The 14,484-nt window shown below is 36.4% G+C and overlaps 1 protein-coding gene across 1 annotated transcript in view; it reads left to right on the top strand.

Annotated features, from left to right (window-relative positions):
- Positions 1 to 14,484, top strand: part of LOC124155229 — a 120,501-nt gene that overhangs the window by 80,617 nt on the left and 25,400 nt on the right. The gene's annotated exons all lie outside the window — the stretch shown is intronic.

Here is a 14,484-nt window from a genome sequence, read left to right as displayed (position 1 = left end):
TTTGCGCAGATGATCATATACACTACTGTCGGCGTCAAAATTATGTGCTTCTTTACTTTGCAAATTTATATCTGGGCTTGAGTGCATGATTAAATAATGAATAATACATTATTTTAAAGAAAAATTTATCCTTGATTCTGACTTATTTTTTATTTAATGAGAAATTTTCAAAAATGTGCAAAAATTGACTCCGCGCACCGTGAAATTAACCGTTTTGTCAACTTCATGAACTTTGTAACTCACCCTGGGGAAAACTACTACGTCCACAGCATTCATCTTCCACAATAAATTCAAAAAATCAATGTAGATAAATTAATCACGGTTTCGGCGTATTTTTAACCCCTCTATTTGTTTGTTATTTAACGAAAATGTTTAAACATTATCTAGTCCTACAATTTACCCCGAAATAAAAAATAAAAATGATTAGTAGATAGCAAGGGAGATACGGGTAGAAAAAAAATCAATGAGAAACTAAAGGCATTGCTAAAATAACCAGACGGTGACCACAAATACATTAGCCGTCTCTTAACCTTATGAATCTCTTATGAATGCTCGCACGAATTCTTTGACTTACAAGACTCCATGTCATTAGATATTTCGAAACTTTAAATTTCGCAAAAGCCTTTTTTTGAAGGATAAAATTAAACGTTGCTTTTTCGAAGATTTTTTTTTTCAAAATTTCCAATTTTAATTTAATAAAAAAATAAATTAAAGTTTGTTTTCCACAGAATTATTTTTCAAAATTTCTACCATCGTAGAGTTTTAATAGAATTCTGCAAAAAAACAAAGTTTCATTTTATTCATCCAAAATGTTCAGCAAATTCCATAAAGTAATGCCGGAAACCACAAACTTTATGAAAGCCATATAGTCCTCTCGAAAAGTGTAGAATCGTGCTCTCCAAATATTCTGAATTCTAGGGTGACATTCCAGATAATTCGAATGCAGTTTGGTGGTTTAAAGTAATTAGACTAATGACAGTAACGAAATATTTTATGGCCGCACCTACACAACAAGACGATCAAGACGATAAACTTCACTAAAATGTATCATTTAAATAGAGATGATCGGCAACACATTGTGCTAAATTTTTCTCAGCGTACTCGATTAATGGGTCCACTAATTGTAGCCATTGCGTGATGAGAAGGCTTCAACGCTAATACAAATCACTTACGTATATATTCTTAAATATTCGAGGTAATCGCGGCATTACGAAATAGGCCAAAAAACAATTTTTGGCAGACATTTCATCAACCTATCAACTCTTTCGCATTGCTGTAATACTCAGCCTACACCCATCAACATATAAGTCACCTGCTAATGAGCCTTCCCCTATTCTCTCACTTCCCATTCTGTAGTCATATAATTACAATGAAAATTTCGGAGATAGGTATCGAGAGAAAATTATCCACTGATTACATGAAGGTTCAATATCTGAAATATGTCAGCGAGCATTGAGATAAATTCAGCACAACCTTCTTGTAGGTACTGTTTAATATTACATAACCAATTGGAGATAGTTCATTCTGGGCAAAATAAAATAAAATTTTGCTAATATTTCCTCATTAAAGTACGTAAATTAACTCGGCTTAGAAACGCATAGCTCACTTTATTATTTTTATAGATACACAGTTATTAATGACGATGAATGGTAGTGTTCTAATAATTTTAAATTTTAATTAACAAAATAAAATTCGTAACTTTTTCCAACAATAAATGAGATTAATGCATGATGACACTTTCAGATTAGGTTATTCTCGTACATTTAGGTGGAGAGAGGTAGCTGCAATAAGAAAATACCATGAGAGTTCACATTAACTGAAATATCCGTTAAATTATTCACAGCGTCAATTACTCATGACTTTCACCGACCTTCGAACTGAAATAGTGAGCCAGTGAGAGAAACACCGACAAGCTGAATCCTTCTGGAGCAATTTTCGACAGCTGAGCTCAAATTCGTAACGTTAAAACCGGACCTGATTAAAAATTATTTAAAATATACCTGCAATTGACAAATTAACGTCGGCAAGGCGATGCGTGACAAAATTTTCCATTGAACCAAATAGGAAAAATCACAAAACATTAAAACGTTTAAAAAATAAATAAAGAACTTCCTTCAAAAACTGTTACTCTTCTTATTCGCTGATAATAAATATTCATAATCAACGACAATTATCTGGTTTAGGGTACTCTTTGTTTCGATAATTTTCATATAATAATGCAGTACTAAAGAGCGTATTGCAGTGGTGTCACGGTGACGGAACGTGCCGGAACCGGCACTGGTTAACAAAAGACATAATAGTCAAATGACATTTTTATAAATTTTGTTGCCACAAAATTTCTAATGTATACTTTCGGAACCAAAACAAAAATTTTTGTAATAAAATGTAAATAGTAACTTGTAATAAAAAAACACAGAGTAATATTTCACTTTTAAAAAAAGTTAAGGAAAGTGCGTTCCGGCACAGCTAATTTTGCCATGATGTGTTGGTTTATACGATGGATGTTTCCAACGTTTTCTCCGCAAAAGACTTCAAGACACATTCAGGATCTTAAAGTATCGCTAACCGGATTAACAAAATTTTCCTTGGAATCCACAAATAGTGCAGTTAAGAACCCCTTCTACAGCCACCTTACCTCTCTATTTGTTCGGTTCAATGCCACAGCACAATATCTCCATCCTCCGCGATTAAACCGACTGTGAAAGCAGTAACAAAAGTAGTTACACACGGAGTTAAAAAACATTCCTTCTCATAGTTTCACTCATGGGGAAAAAGTATGCATACGTAGCATGTGCTTGGCTCAGACGGATTAGTGAGGTCTTCGATCTGAGAGGTATTAGAGGGTAACTGAGAAAAATGTGACATGAAGTCTATCAAAAATGAATAAACAAATTTGTTTCAAGAACACAAAAGGAATGGATAAATTATAAAATATATAGCAGTGGAGCAATAGAATTGGAGTATAGGTTAGAAAAGAAATTAAATCCTTCGACGGGAAATTTTTCAGAAATTAACATTGGCAAATACGGAAATCAAGAAAAAATATTGAAAAAATTAAATTCATTAACTTCTCGATAATGGAAGAATTTAATAAATTGACATGGAAAAAATACCTTGGATCGGGAATCGCATCACAAACCTTTAGATTTGGCAACTGCAAATATCACTTAGCTATCCAAGCTTCGTTATTACCTTTGTGACATTTCCCGGACAGCCAAAGGTCCGTGATTCGATTCCTGGACAGGGTAAATTTTTAAAATTTTTCCATTGCAATTGATGTTAATTTCAACGTCGTATACGCGGCAGGTTTGGAATATAAAGAAGATAAAGATAAAGAAATATTTATTGTTTTTGGACCTTTGTGGTCCACTAAGAACATACAAGGGCTTACATTCATATTAGAGCTCAGTGCACAGAAGAATAAGATACATGCAAAAAAATAAATAATAAATTGTAACAGAATATAGTGGCATATTGGTACAGTTACATTTTTTCTTGTAATAGCATTTTAGTGAACATTAGATTTTTAAAAGACATCAGCGATTTTGCGGTTTTGATTGGTTCTGGAGTACCATTCCATAGCCTTGTCCCAACAACTGAAAATGAATTATCAAATGCAGTGGTACGATGTTGAGGAACAATTAAAAAATCAGCTGATAATCTAGTTACAACATTGCGATATTTCTCTTTACTATGAAAAAATTGCATAATGTATTCTGGCTGTTTGCAATTAAAAAGTTTGTATAAAAAAGAGGCAAGCAGGTATTGCCTCCTTGTTTTTGCTTTAAGTCATTCTAATTTAGAGAAATAAGGGGATATATGTTCATCTTTTTTAAGATCATAAATGAACCTAACACACATGTTTAATTGCCGTTGAATCAGGGTGTTAATCTTTTCGGTTAGGTCATTATATACAAGGCAGCAGTAATCAATATGGGGGAATATTAACGAGGATACAAGTTGCTTGCGTGTATGAGAGGGCATAAGGTTTTTATGAATTTTTAGCTGACGCAAGATCATGTTGATCTTATTGCTGATGGCTTAAACATGGTTTTGCCAAGACAAATTAGGCATCAATAATACTCCAAGATTTTTAACGGAGTTTGCATATGATATTTCGGCATCACCAACAAATATCTTGGGCAGAACATCAAAGTCGACATGTTTGAGTAGTTTTGAGGTACCAAATAACATAGATTTTGTTTTCCTAGGGTTAAGCACAAAGTTATTGTCCGCAGCCCATGAAGTGATGGCCTGAACGTCCTGATTTACTTTGGAAATTGCATCATTCAGCTCATACAAATGACAGTGAAAATAAATCTGTAGGTCATCGGCATATAAGAGATATTTACAGTTTAGAATATACAGGTTTGTAAATTAAGATCAATATTCAGCACAGCCTTCTTGTAATTACTGTTTAACATTTCACAACCAATTCAAGGTATTGTTTTCTTGGCAAATAAAAGTTCACTACTATTTCCTCATCAAAGTAAATTATCTCATGTTAGCGTTGTTCATTGGATTTAATTTTTATATTTATGCAGTTATTAATGAGGATCGATGGTTGCATTGTCATGATTTAAAACTGTGATTAACAAGCTGAAATGTGTAGCTTTTTCAACGCACAATAAAGAACATTAATTAATGATGATACACTCAGATTGGGTTATTCCCGGAAATGTAGTTTGAGAGAGGTAGTTTTAGTGGAGGTAGGTTAGTAAAACAAGAGTATAAAGGCCAAAGGTAGTAAGTACTTAGATAAAACAAAAAAGAAGATGGGAGAAAAATAAGTGAAGAATCAGATGGCAGGCTTGAGCCAGTGATAGATAAAAGCACGTCAGTATAACGGAGATTGGACGGAAAACAAAAGGTCTAGCAAATAATGCGAAGAATAAAGACTTCTTCCGGGCTGAGTGAATTCATGAAAACATGAAAGGCGTATAGGATCAAGAATAATTGGCGTAACATTAACAAAACCTTTCAAATAGCCTCCTTTGCGACCATTGATCACTTCCAAGGTAAAAATAGCCCTAAAAACCAGCAAAAACTTATTTTTTGAACAAATATGACAAATAACACAAAAATTGCGGGCTAATTTAGAAAATAATTGGGTAAGCAATCAAGTAAAGGACTAAGACCCGGTGTAACTTGCCACGTCCTAATTTACACTAATATATAAAAGCTATTGTGAGATTCTAAAGCATCATGGAGATTAAAAACTTTCCCAAACTTACTCGGCATCTAACCTTAATTAAAATCGTCAAAAGACTCTATTCTTGCAATGATAAAATTTCAAGAGAAAACTTTTACGTCAAACAGTAATGAAGGTTAAGTATATGCGCATCAACATTAATCCAGACTTCTTCCCCATCTTAAAGACTAAGCCGTCAGGGAGGGACGGTTACCACCTACTCAATTCAGAATACGATGGCGCGCGCTTGTTTTACTACGCTAAATTAAATTGCAAAGAACTGGAGAAGGGGAGCTTTCTTTCGTGTACTCCAACATTTTCCCTGCATGACATAAAAGAATATACATTTACCCCTCTATAAAGGTCTTTTTTAATGGTTAAAACTTCAGTGAAATTATTTAAATTTCTTCTTCAAATCCCTCACGCACGCGAGGGAAGTCTTCAACTGTGACGATTTAATCACCGAGACACTCACTTCAGAAGTTTACAAGAGTTCAAACTCATCCCTCGACAGCTTCATGCGCAGGAAATTTCCCCGACTCCGTGGGCTCCAAAGTTTCGAAACTTTATATAAGTATTTCCTCCGAACGCGTCCCTCTCATATTTTTTATATCTCTTTCTCTAACACCAACGCTTATTTCTTCTGCCAAATATCGCCCCTTACATGCTTTCCCTCTGAACTGCAGCGACGAGTTCCGAACACCCGTACGCAGACCAAAAGACGCCTCATGGTATATACGACGCCCCCCCCCCCTTTTGAATGCTGGAAAGGACTCGGAGAGAGAAATAAGAAAAGGATGAAGGTTTGGAAGGAAGAGAACTGGGCCGCCTTCTCCTTTACGTGCTGCCGGGCATCGTACGTGACCGACCGGTGGCAGCGTCCTCTTCGGGCCCGTATAGATGATTATGAGACGGTCCCTTCCAGTACCATTAGCGGGATTGGTTCGAGAACAGTCCCTCGAAGCCAGTCACCGTAAAAACAATGCTAACTTATTTAGAGAGCCGGGGAAGGAGATATGGCCTTGCGGTCGGCCATCTCAACCTCCCCGAGAACTCCTTGCGCTTTTTCTTTCTTCTCTTGGACGGCTCGCCGGTGAATTGAATTCATTGCGTCTCTTCGGAGAGGTAAGAAGAAAGCGGTTATTCATGGTCGTTTCATTCTTTTGTTTTTTTCCCGACACCCTCTGCCCCACTCGTCCAGCTCGCCCCGCGGAATCGTCCGTGGACCATTTTTCATTTAATTTTCTTCGTTTCTCTCAGGATGCGCTAGACGACGTGTCTGGAAGGAGCCCCTGAGATTTCATCACTCAAGGATCGTCCCTCGAGTGGCAAAAAAAAGGCGCCCCCCCACCCTGCGATGTCACGTTGAATTTCGAGATATTTGTCCTTCGGAGTGACACCTCCGGGAAGCGTGAAAGAGAGAAAAAGTGGAGGGCCCTTGGGGAATCACCCCGCGCAATGGCATTGCAGAAAATGGATGGAGTGGTTCCCAAGGATTCCGAAATTAGGTATTCAATTTTCGGTTCAAGACGAATCTTTGGCTTATTGAAAGGTAGCGTTTGTTCAATAGCATTGGTGGTTATAGTTATGGAAAACTCGATTTCCATTAAAATCGAAAATCGACTTTAAATAGTCATTGATCAAGGAAATCGTGTTCAAGTTCAATCGTGTTCAAATCTTCGAGTTCCGATCCAATTTCGATTTTTCAACTTCGATCTTAAACATTTCGTTTGAAATTAACAGCATCACTACCGGCCTATGATAATGCCATCCGTCCCATGGGAAAGACAGAAGTAGGTAGGCAGAAAGACAGGAGAAGTAGGCAGAATTATTGAGAGAGCATCCGTGCTTATAATAATGGAAAAAGTCGATTTTGATTAAAATCTAGCTTTAGTATTCAAAGATCGAGGAAATGAAGCTATATGCATGGTCTTCGAGTTTGGATCCAAACACGACATTTCAACTTCAATCTTGACCATTTGCTTTGAACTTAGCAACGTTACTACTGGACGATGAACACTTCAACCGTCTCGCTGGAAAGACCGGTAATATTGCAATTTCACGCCCTCGGTCATCAAGAATGCATCTCATTCAATTGATCATTTTTCAAATTTTTAGGGAAGCCGAATGATTCCAAGCGGTGATCCCAAAAGTGCAATGTGCGTGTATTTCTAATTTTTACTTCTGATACTTAAAGCACGTAATCTAAGTTATTTTTAAATTTCTAATAATAAAATGTGTAATTTGAGTATTTTTAGAATGAACAATAAACGTTTTACTGTCAAAACTTTTTTAAAGAATCATCGATTTTTTCTATCGATCGATCTTTTGGTCCAAATGTCGATTTCTTTGAGAAGTCGCGATTTTCAATAAAATTAAAAATCGTTTGCTATAAAAATCGATTTTGACCGACATTATTCTATCTCTAAATGGATATACCTGAAAAATTGCCCATATTTCAACATGACCACATTGCAACAGGTCACTGAAACGCTGAATGGGCACATCACTAGGGTACCTGGGGTCATACACAATATTGACCAATAGCCGTTAAAAACCAAAAGGGAATTCATTCACAATGGTACGTTCCTATTATCGACATTCATTATTTATCTTTCTCATTACTTAAAAAAGAAACAAAAAGGCACCTTATTACGCGAATTCACTAAAATAAAAAGCTCCCTTTCATAAAATTAGTGAGAAAACATTTTTTGACAAGGTTAATACCTTTACACTTTGAAGCTGAGATTCATCTATAGGCCACACGCCGAATTTGTGTCGGCTCCGAACGTCATCGTTAGGTGTTGGGAAGCAGCCTGACTGTCTTGAATATCCCGTTTACGTCGAACAATGCGTTTCAAGCCCTCGGATTTCCTTAAAGATTCATATCCGCTCTTAAATATTTCAGTAATACAAATTGTTTCATTTCTATAGGAAGAATACAAAATTTGTCTCCACAACGACCAAAAACTCCCTATTTAGTGCATAACTCTTGGCACTCCCCTCGACTCTTCGCTACACTCGTGAGTAAGTTTCCAAATTTATACTTGAAACCGCTTCTGCGCTTAAAAGATCTTTCTAAAAATATTAAACATCCTACTGTTACTATAGATCAAGACACCTAATCAACACCAAAGTACAAGTATTATTTCACTGACTTTTCTTATGTAAAGCTCGGTATAACTTGGTCGGCACTTCCTGGATAGAAAATAAAATTTAACCATTTCCGGCCAAAGTACGAATGAAAACTAGAATGATTCGTCGTAAACTGTTTCACCTAAAATTTGAACTCAGCTGCTCATAAAACTAAAACCTCTCTTGCGTCTTTCAAATATCATAGCGAAGAATATGAATTGTCTCGAACTGGTAAGACATAAACTTTTGACTTAAAAATTTATTTCACCATAATTTTTTACGGTAAAAAAATTGATAAGGCCAGTACATTGTTTTCCTTAGGTATATTAATGAGTTAGGTCAAATACATTATTTTACCAAGGTCATTGCTTATCCCAAATAATCTTCCCTACTCTTTAAGCCACTCTCATCCTGCCCAATCATCTATATTACTTACTCATCCATTAAACAGATAGTTTTCTCGTCATTATATCACTAATATTGTTATCCTTATTCAAAGATAACTAAGCCCAACACATTCCCTAGCTCAGAAAATAGAGAGTTCCTCTAAAATTTTCCTCAATTTTAAAAATTATTTTCCTTGACCAGTTTCAGTGTTAATTCACACGTCACTTTCAAGACCTTCCTGAGTGACAAGCAGTAAGCCTGAAATATGCATAGATTGTCGGCAAAGGTAGGCGGGGTAACATGTGAGAATAGAAGGGGTTATTCGGTCATTTCAGAGGAAGGCACCTGGTCAGGGTCACCGAAAAAGGTCTCTGGCTAGGGAGGGACTCGGACTTCCAGAAATTCCGAGTACGTCGGCACCACCTCATTCACAAGATTTCTGCCATACATTTTTTTAATGCCTCAATTTTAAAATTTTAAACGGATTCCACTTCAGCACCTTTTTGCAAATGCATGTATAATATCAAATTTAAAACCATACATTTTTTTTTAAATGCCTCAATTTCAAAATTATTTACAGATTCCGCTTCAGAACCTTTTACAAATGCATTATTATATCAATTTTAAAATCAGATGAATGATCACGAGAATAGAAATGTTTTTCAAACATGGATTAGCAACTGAGGCCATGAGGGAGGTGTAGAAAAGGAAGGGCGAAGAGAAACCTGGTGTCGGCATCAGCCTGCTCATAACGAAAGGTGCCAAGGTAGCCACGGCTTAATTTCCCACGTGACGGATGGAGTGCTGCACTTGAAGTGCCCTCCACAAGGCAATCAAGCAGGGATCGGACAGGCTCGGAAAAATCCCCGCTTAGCCGGGATTTGAACCCGATCTCTTAGGGTGGGAAGCCATCACTCTAACCATCACAGCAAGCTTTTCCCCCAATTCAGAAAACATTTCTTATGTTCCTGCATACTCAATTTCTCTCGTTGTCTCGATATGTATTACAAAACACTTCCACAAATTTGGCAAAAAAACCGATCTTATTCCTTATCGCACCTCATTTCAATTGCACAGACTTCCTGCCTTCGTATCAGCTTCCTTAGCCCTCTTCCTTCAAAGCAACCCCTTTTGATATACTTAAGTCTCTAATTGCCATATACTTTCACTTCCAATACGTTTTTAAAACGTGCACCCCTTGAATACAACGTCTAATTATTTTTCTAAAATCACCAATCCATTTTCCTTTTCATCAAAATATAATATCCACCGCCAATAATTCATAACCACTATTGGCAATTTTTATCGACTCCCTCTCCCCATCATCCTAAGGTCCAATAGTCGTATTGATTCCCGTCGGAGGTGAAAATGAAGACAATATAATGAATGAAAAACAGGCTTAAATATTTCCTTTTCGTGAACAGAACAATTAATATGTTTCGCTTAAAGTTTTCGGGATAAAGTTTGTATCCTCATTGATGCAAAAAGCATTCGAGAAGCTATGACAACTTCTACCTTCGAAGATAAACGTTCTCGCGGAAATTTCTTTCGAGAAAGAGCTGGCATAGGGGAGTGACGCAGTGAACGTTGAGTTTCCTAGAAAACAGCGGATCTAAGCCGCGATGATTCAACCGAGCAGTCTTAAAATTTTGTTTTTGCTCCGCACTACGCGCTGTTGTCTGGCATTGGACCCATTTATCTTCGAGACAATGGGGAGGACAAGAGCGCTGACTCACCACCACTTTATTTAAGTTAAGCCCGGTAATTCTGTTGAGAAATACCAGGCGTTTTCATCCTTAATTTCTACTTACGCTTTATCTCAAGTTTGCCTTCTGGGAAATGGTGAATGAACTAATGAGATTCAACTAACTTCTGTGCCCTCGTCTCCCTTTGCCGAAAGTCAGTCCTTCAAGAGAATAACTGTGTTATAACAAAGAAGAGTTCCTCCAAGACTTTTATGCTGTGAGTTTGAACCGAAATTTTCAAGTGGAACATGATTCTCATTGATTGAAGACCGATCAGGGAAATGAATGAGTCGTTTTAAACGATTTAAAATGGCTATATGCACACGTTTGAAATAAACTCACACGAGCATTATAAATAATGTAGATGAACTTCTTCTTGCCCTAGGGTGGGCACATAGAAAAATTTTGGGATGTAGATAAATGAAAAATAAAAGTAGGGAACTTACGGGGAAAGGTTGTTTCAAATTTTCGATGGGACGCTGCCCATCTTTCTCAAGTGAGAAGAGGAGGAAAAGTGAGGGTAGAAGGAAGGGTGCAAAACAGAGGGTAAAGATGGAGGGAGGAAAAAAAAACGGTTGACGGGGATTGGTTGTGTTCTAGTGGGCGCGGTTGATTCCTGGTCCACAAAACGCACGGAAAGCCCATATGCATGCCTATGTATATGAACTGAAAAATGATTAATGTCCAGTGTCGTTGATTTGGACGTCGGCACACTTTCCTGCCAAAACTGGCACTATAATATCGCAAAAATAGCGTTGAAGCTAATTAATTACGAAACATTGATGTCAATGCGGCGATATTTTGAGCATAATCATGTGTACCTAGTATTACTTATAGTTTTATAAATATTAGCAATTTTGAGAATAACAATATTATTTTACGTATGTTTTTAGATATTTACCGCCAATTTATTGTTATAATGTACCTGTATGTTATTTCCTCGCGCAGAGTATTACATTTTATCCACTTCGATTACAAATAAAACCTCTAATTAATTAATATTAAAATTATGAAAATTTGAAATACGATGATACACAGTTACTCATGAGGATGATTTTTTAATATTTTCTTGTTAAAAATCGAACGAGGCCATTCCCTTACAGCAAAGGTCATCATGGTATCATAATGGGTAAATCAAAAGATAAATATGTGAGTTATAACACCCAAACACGACGTAGAATGTATTTTTTTAAATTTTTATGTCCCCACCTCCGAAAACAGCACTATTCGGCTTTTACATCGGGATTTTTGATACCACTTAACAATCACACGTGTACAAATATTCGTGCCCTGGATAAGGGTAACATACCCAGGCGAGTTTGCTGACGACATAGCAGTCATAGCCGAGACAGAGAAGGATTTAAAGAAGACGTTGACAAAGATGGAAAGGACAATGGCCTGATATCAGCTGAAATTCAACAAAAAGAAGACTAAGATATTAGTTTTCAGCAAAAGAGAGGAGGCTAAAACAAACATCAACCTGGGAAAGCATAAACTTGAAGAGGTGAACGAGTTTTCTTACCTGGGAAGCCGAATTACCAGCGATAAACGGAACAAGAAAGAAATACACTGTAGAATAGCGCAGGCGAAGAGGGCTTTCTACAAAAAGAAGAATCTTCTTACAGCTGAAAATACCAGCATAGAAGAAAGGAAACAATTCATCAGATGCTACATATGGAGTATGTTTCTCTATGGAAGCGAGGCTTGGACGTTGACAGCAGCAGAGTAGTCAAGAGTGGACGCATTCGAGATGTGAAGCTACCGAAGAATGATGAATATAAAATGGGTTGACCGTGTAAGTAACGAGGAAGTGTTAAGAAGAGTGGGAGAAAAGAGAAGCCTCCTTAGAGCCTTAAGCAGAAGACGGGACAAATTTATTGGCCACATTTTGAGGCACGACGGCCTGATGAAGACTATCGTAGAAGGACTTGCGGAATGGAAGAAGGGCAAGGGACGGCCCCGAATGCGTTACATAGGACAGGTTATAAAGGATGTAAAAGAGAAGAAATACGCCACTATAAAGAGGCTAGCGGATAGGAAAGAGAAATGGAGAGCTGCGTCAAACCAATCTCAGGATTGCTGACTAATGATGATGATGATGACCCAGGCGAGACTTGAACCCTCGACGTTCGGTGTGGCAGGCGAGGACTTTACCCCGCCGCCACCGAATATTTAGGCAAATACTTGCAAACCATGTGCTTAAATATAATCTAAATAACGTCGTCCTGAACTCCAATTAATGGAAATAATACCTCATCGAATAAGATTACATTCAAGAATCTTTCATGAACGATGAAGGCGAGCAATAAAATGAAGGGATTTCAAATTTTCTGCAAGTCTTTCTTGTAAATGACTAAAGAAAATTTCAGTTTTACGAGTCGATTTTGAGAGCGAAGTATAAATATAACATTCCGATATTCATTACTAAATGCACTTATGTTATATTAGGGAAATGGGTAGCACCCATGACAAATATTTAGGAATTATTAATATTATAATATGCTGTACGCACTACTCAAGTGATATCAACAGCGGATAATTTATTCAAGAGTTATTTTAAGGGATAATTGAAAAAAAGGAATGCAGCCCCTGGCATTACGTAGGGGTAATATGTAAAAAAATGAATGTGTAATGATGCTAAGCAAGTTGCTTTTCTCTGCGAAGCTTTGATATATAGCACCAGACTTTCCTTTCTTTTTGACTGACCTCAAAAATGCTTTGCAGTCACTTCCAGATAGAGATGAAAAACACGACCTAATTGGGTTATTTACAGTAAAAAAATAAAAATAAAAAGAGGAATATAAACTGCGTGTTGTCTAATGCATTCACCGACGCCCTCGTGGGACACCGCATGTGGTCATCTCATCGATAAAAGATGGACCACTATCGCCAAATTGTGGTTTTAATCCTAATAAAATTTACAATGGATATCTCTTCACCTAAAAATAGGGTAACAGAGACAAAAAAAAATAAATGATCATTTCGTTTAAGTATTTCGAAATTACTTTATAAATAAAAGTATTTGAACTAAAAAATGATTGAAAAAGTTCCGTTATATATTAAATAACTAGCACGCAGGCACACTTTTCTTCCAAAACTGGATTTACATTTTCAATAACGTTGAAACAAAATGATTACAAAATAAAGATTACAACGTGAAGATATATAAAGTATAATTATTTGTCGTTCAGCTTTATATTTTGATTATATATATTACTGATAAGAAACTGTGAAAGAAATAAATAAATTATCATATCGTAGAAGTATTTCGTAATTTTGAGGAAGAAAATTAAGGAATATAGTCGGTATGTCTGTGGGTCTGAGAGCGCTTTCCTTAACGCGTGTTCTCGGAGGCAGAGACATCCTTATTGGCTTCTGGAAATATGAACAATGTTGCGTTCTATAAATGTTAGAGATGTCATGAGTGTTGAAACGTCAGTGATTCGGCGATTGCATTAAGATATCAGCACTTGAGCGTAAAAATTGACATACTTCAGCATCTTTTGTTTTTATTGAAACTTTTGAAGGATGCAATATCAATTGAGTTAAAAAAAATCACAACCCAATGTCGACATGGTTAATCCTAGATTACTAAACCTGGCTCAGAGTTACGTGGTCACTAAACATTCGTCATTTTGACGACGCTATTTTTTTATATTCCAATGAGGTCTATTTTGTGCTTCTACCAAATAACTTACTGTTTTGTTATAGTTATGGAAATTTTAATGTTTAAGTCATTTGTCTTTCATTGAAAGTATTTTTAATAATTCTTTTAACTATGATTTAGAGCAAAAAATGATGTAAAGTGACGAAGAAAATATTAAAAATGCTTTAAAATACGTAAATTTTTTACTGAAAATGTTCCAAACCTTTGGAATTTTAACTTAAAATTAACTCTCGTCGCTCGTAAAAATGACGAAGGTTTAGTGATCCAGGGTTAAGATACTTTTGCCGGGTATCCAAGGAGGTTGTAAATATAAATATATTTACAAAATATATATATATATATTTACAACCTCCTAGCGG

This window comes from Ischnura elegans, chromosome 3, assembly GCF_921293095.1.
Source record: "Ischnura elegans chromosome 3, ioIscEleg1.1, whole genome shotgun sequence".
NCBI classification, from domain to species: Eukaryota; Metazoa; Arthropoda; class Insecta; order Odonata; family Coenagrionidae; genus Ischnura; species Ischnura elegans.
This window is presented reverse-complemented; position numbering and strand designations above follow the sequence as displayed.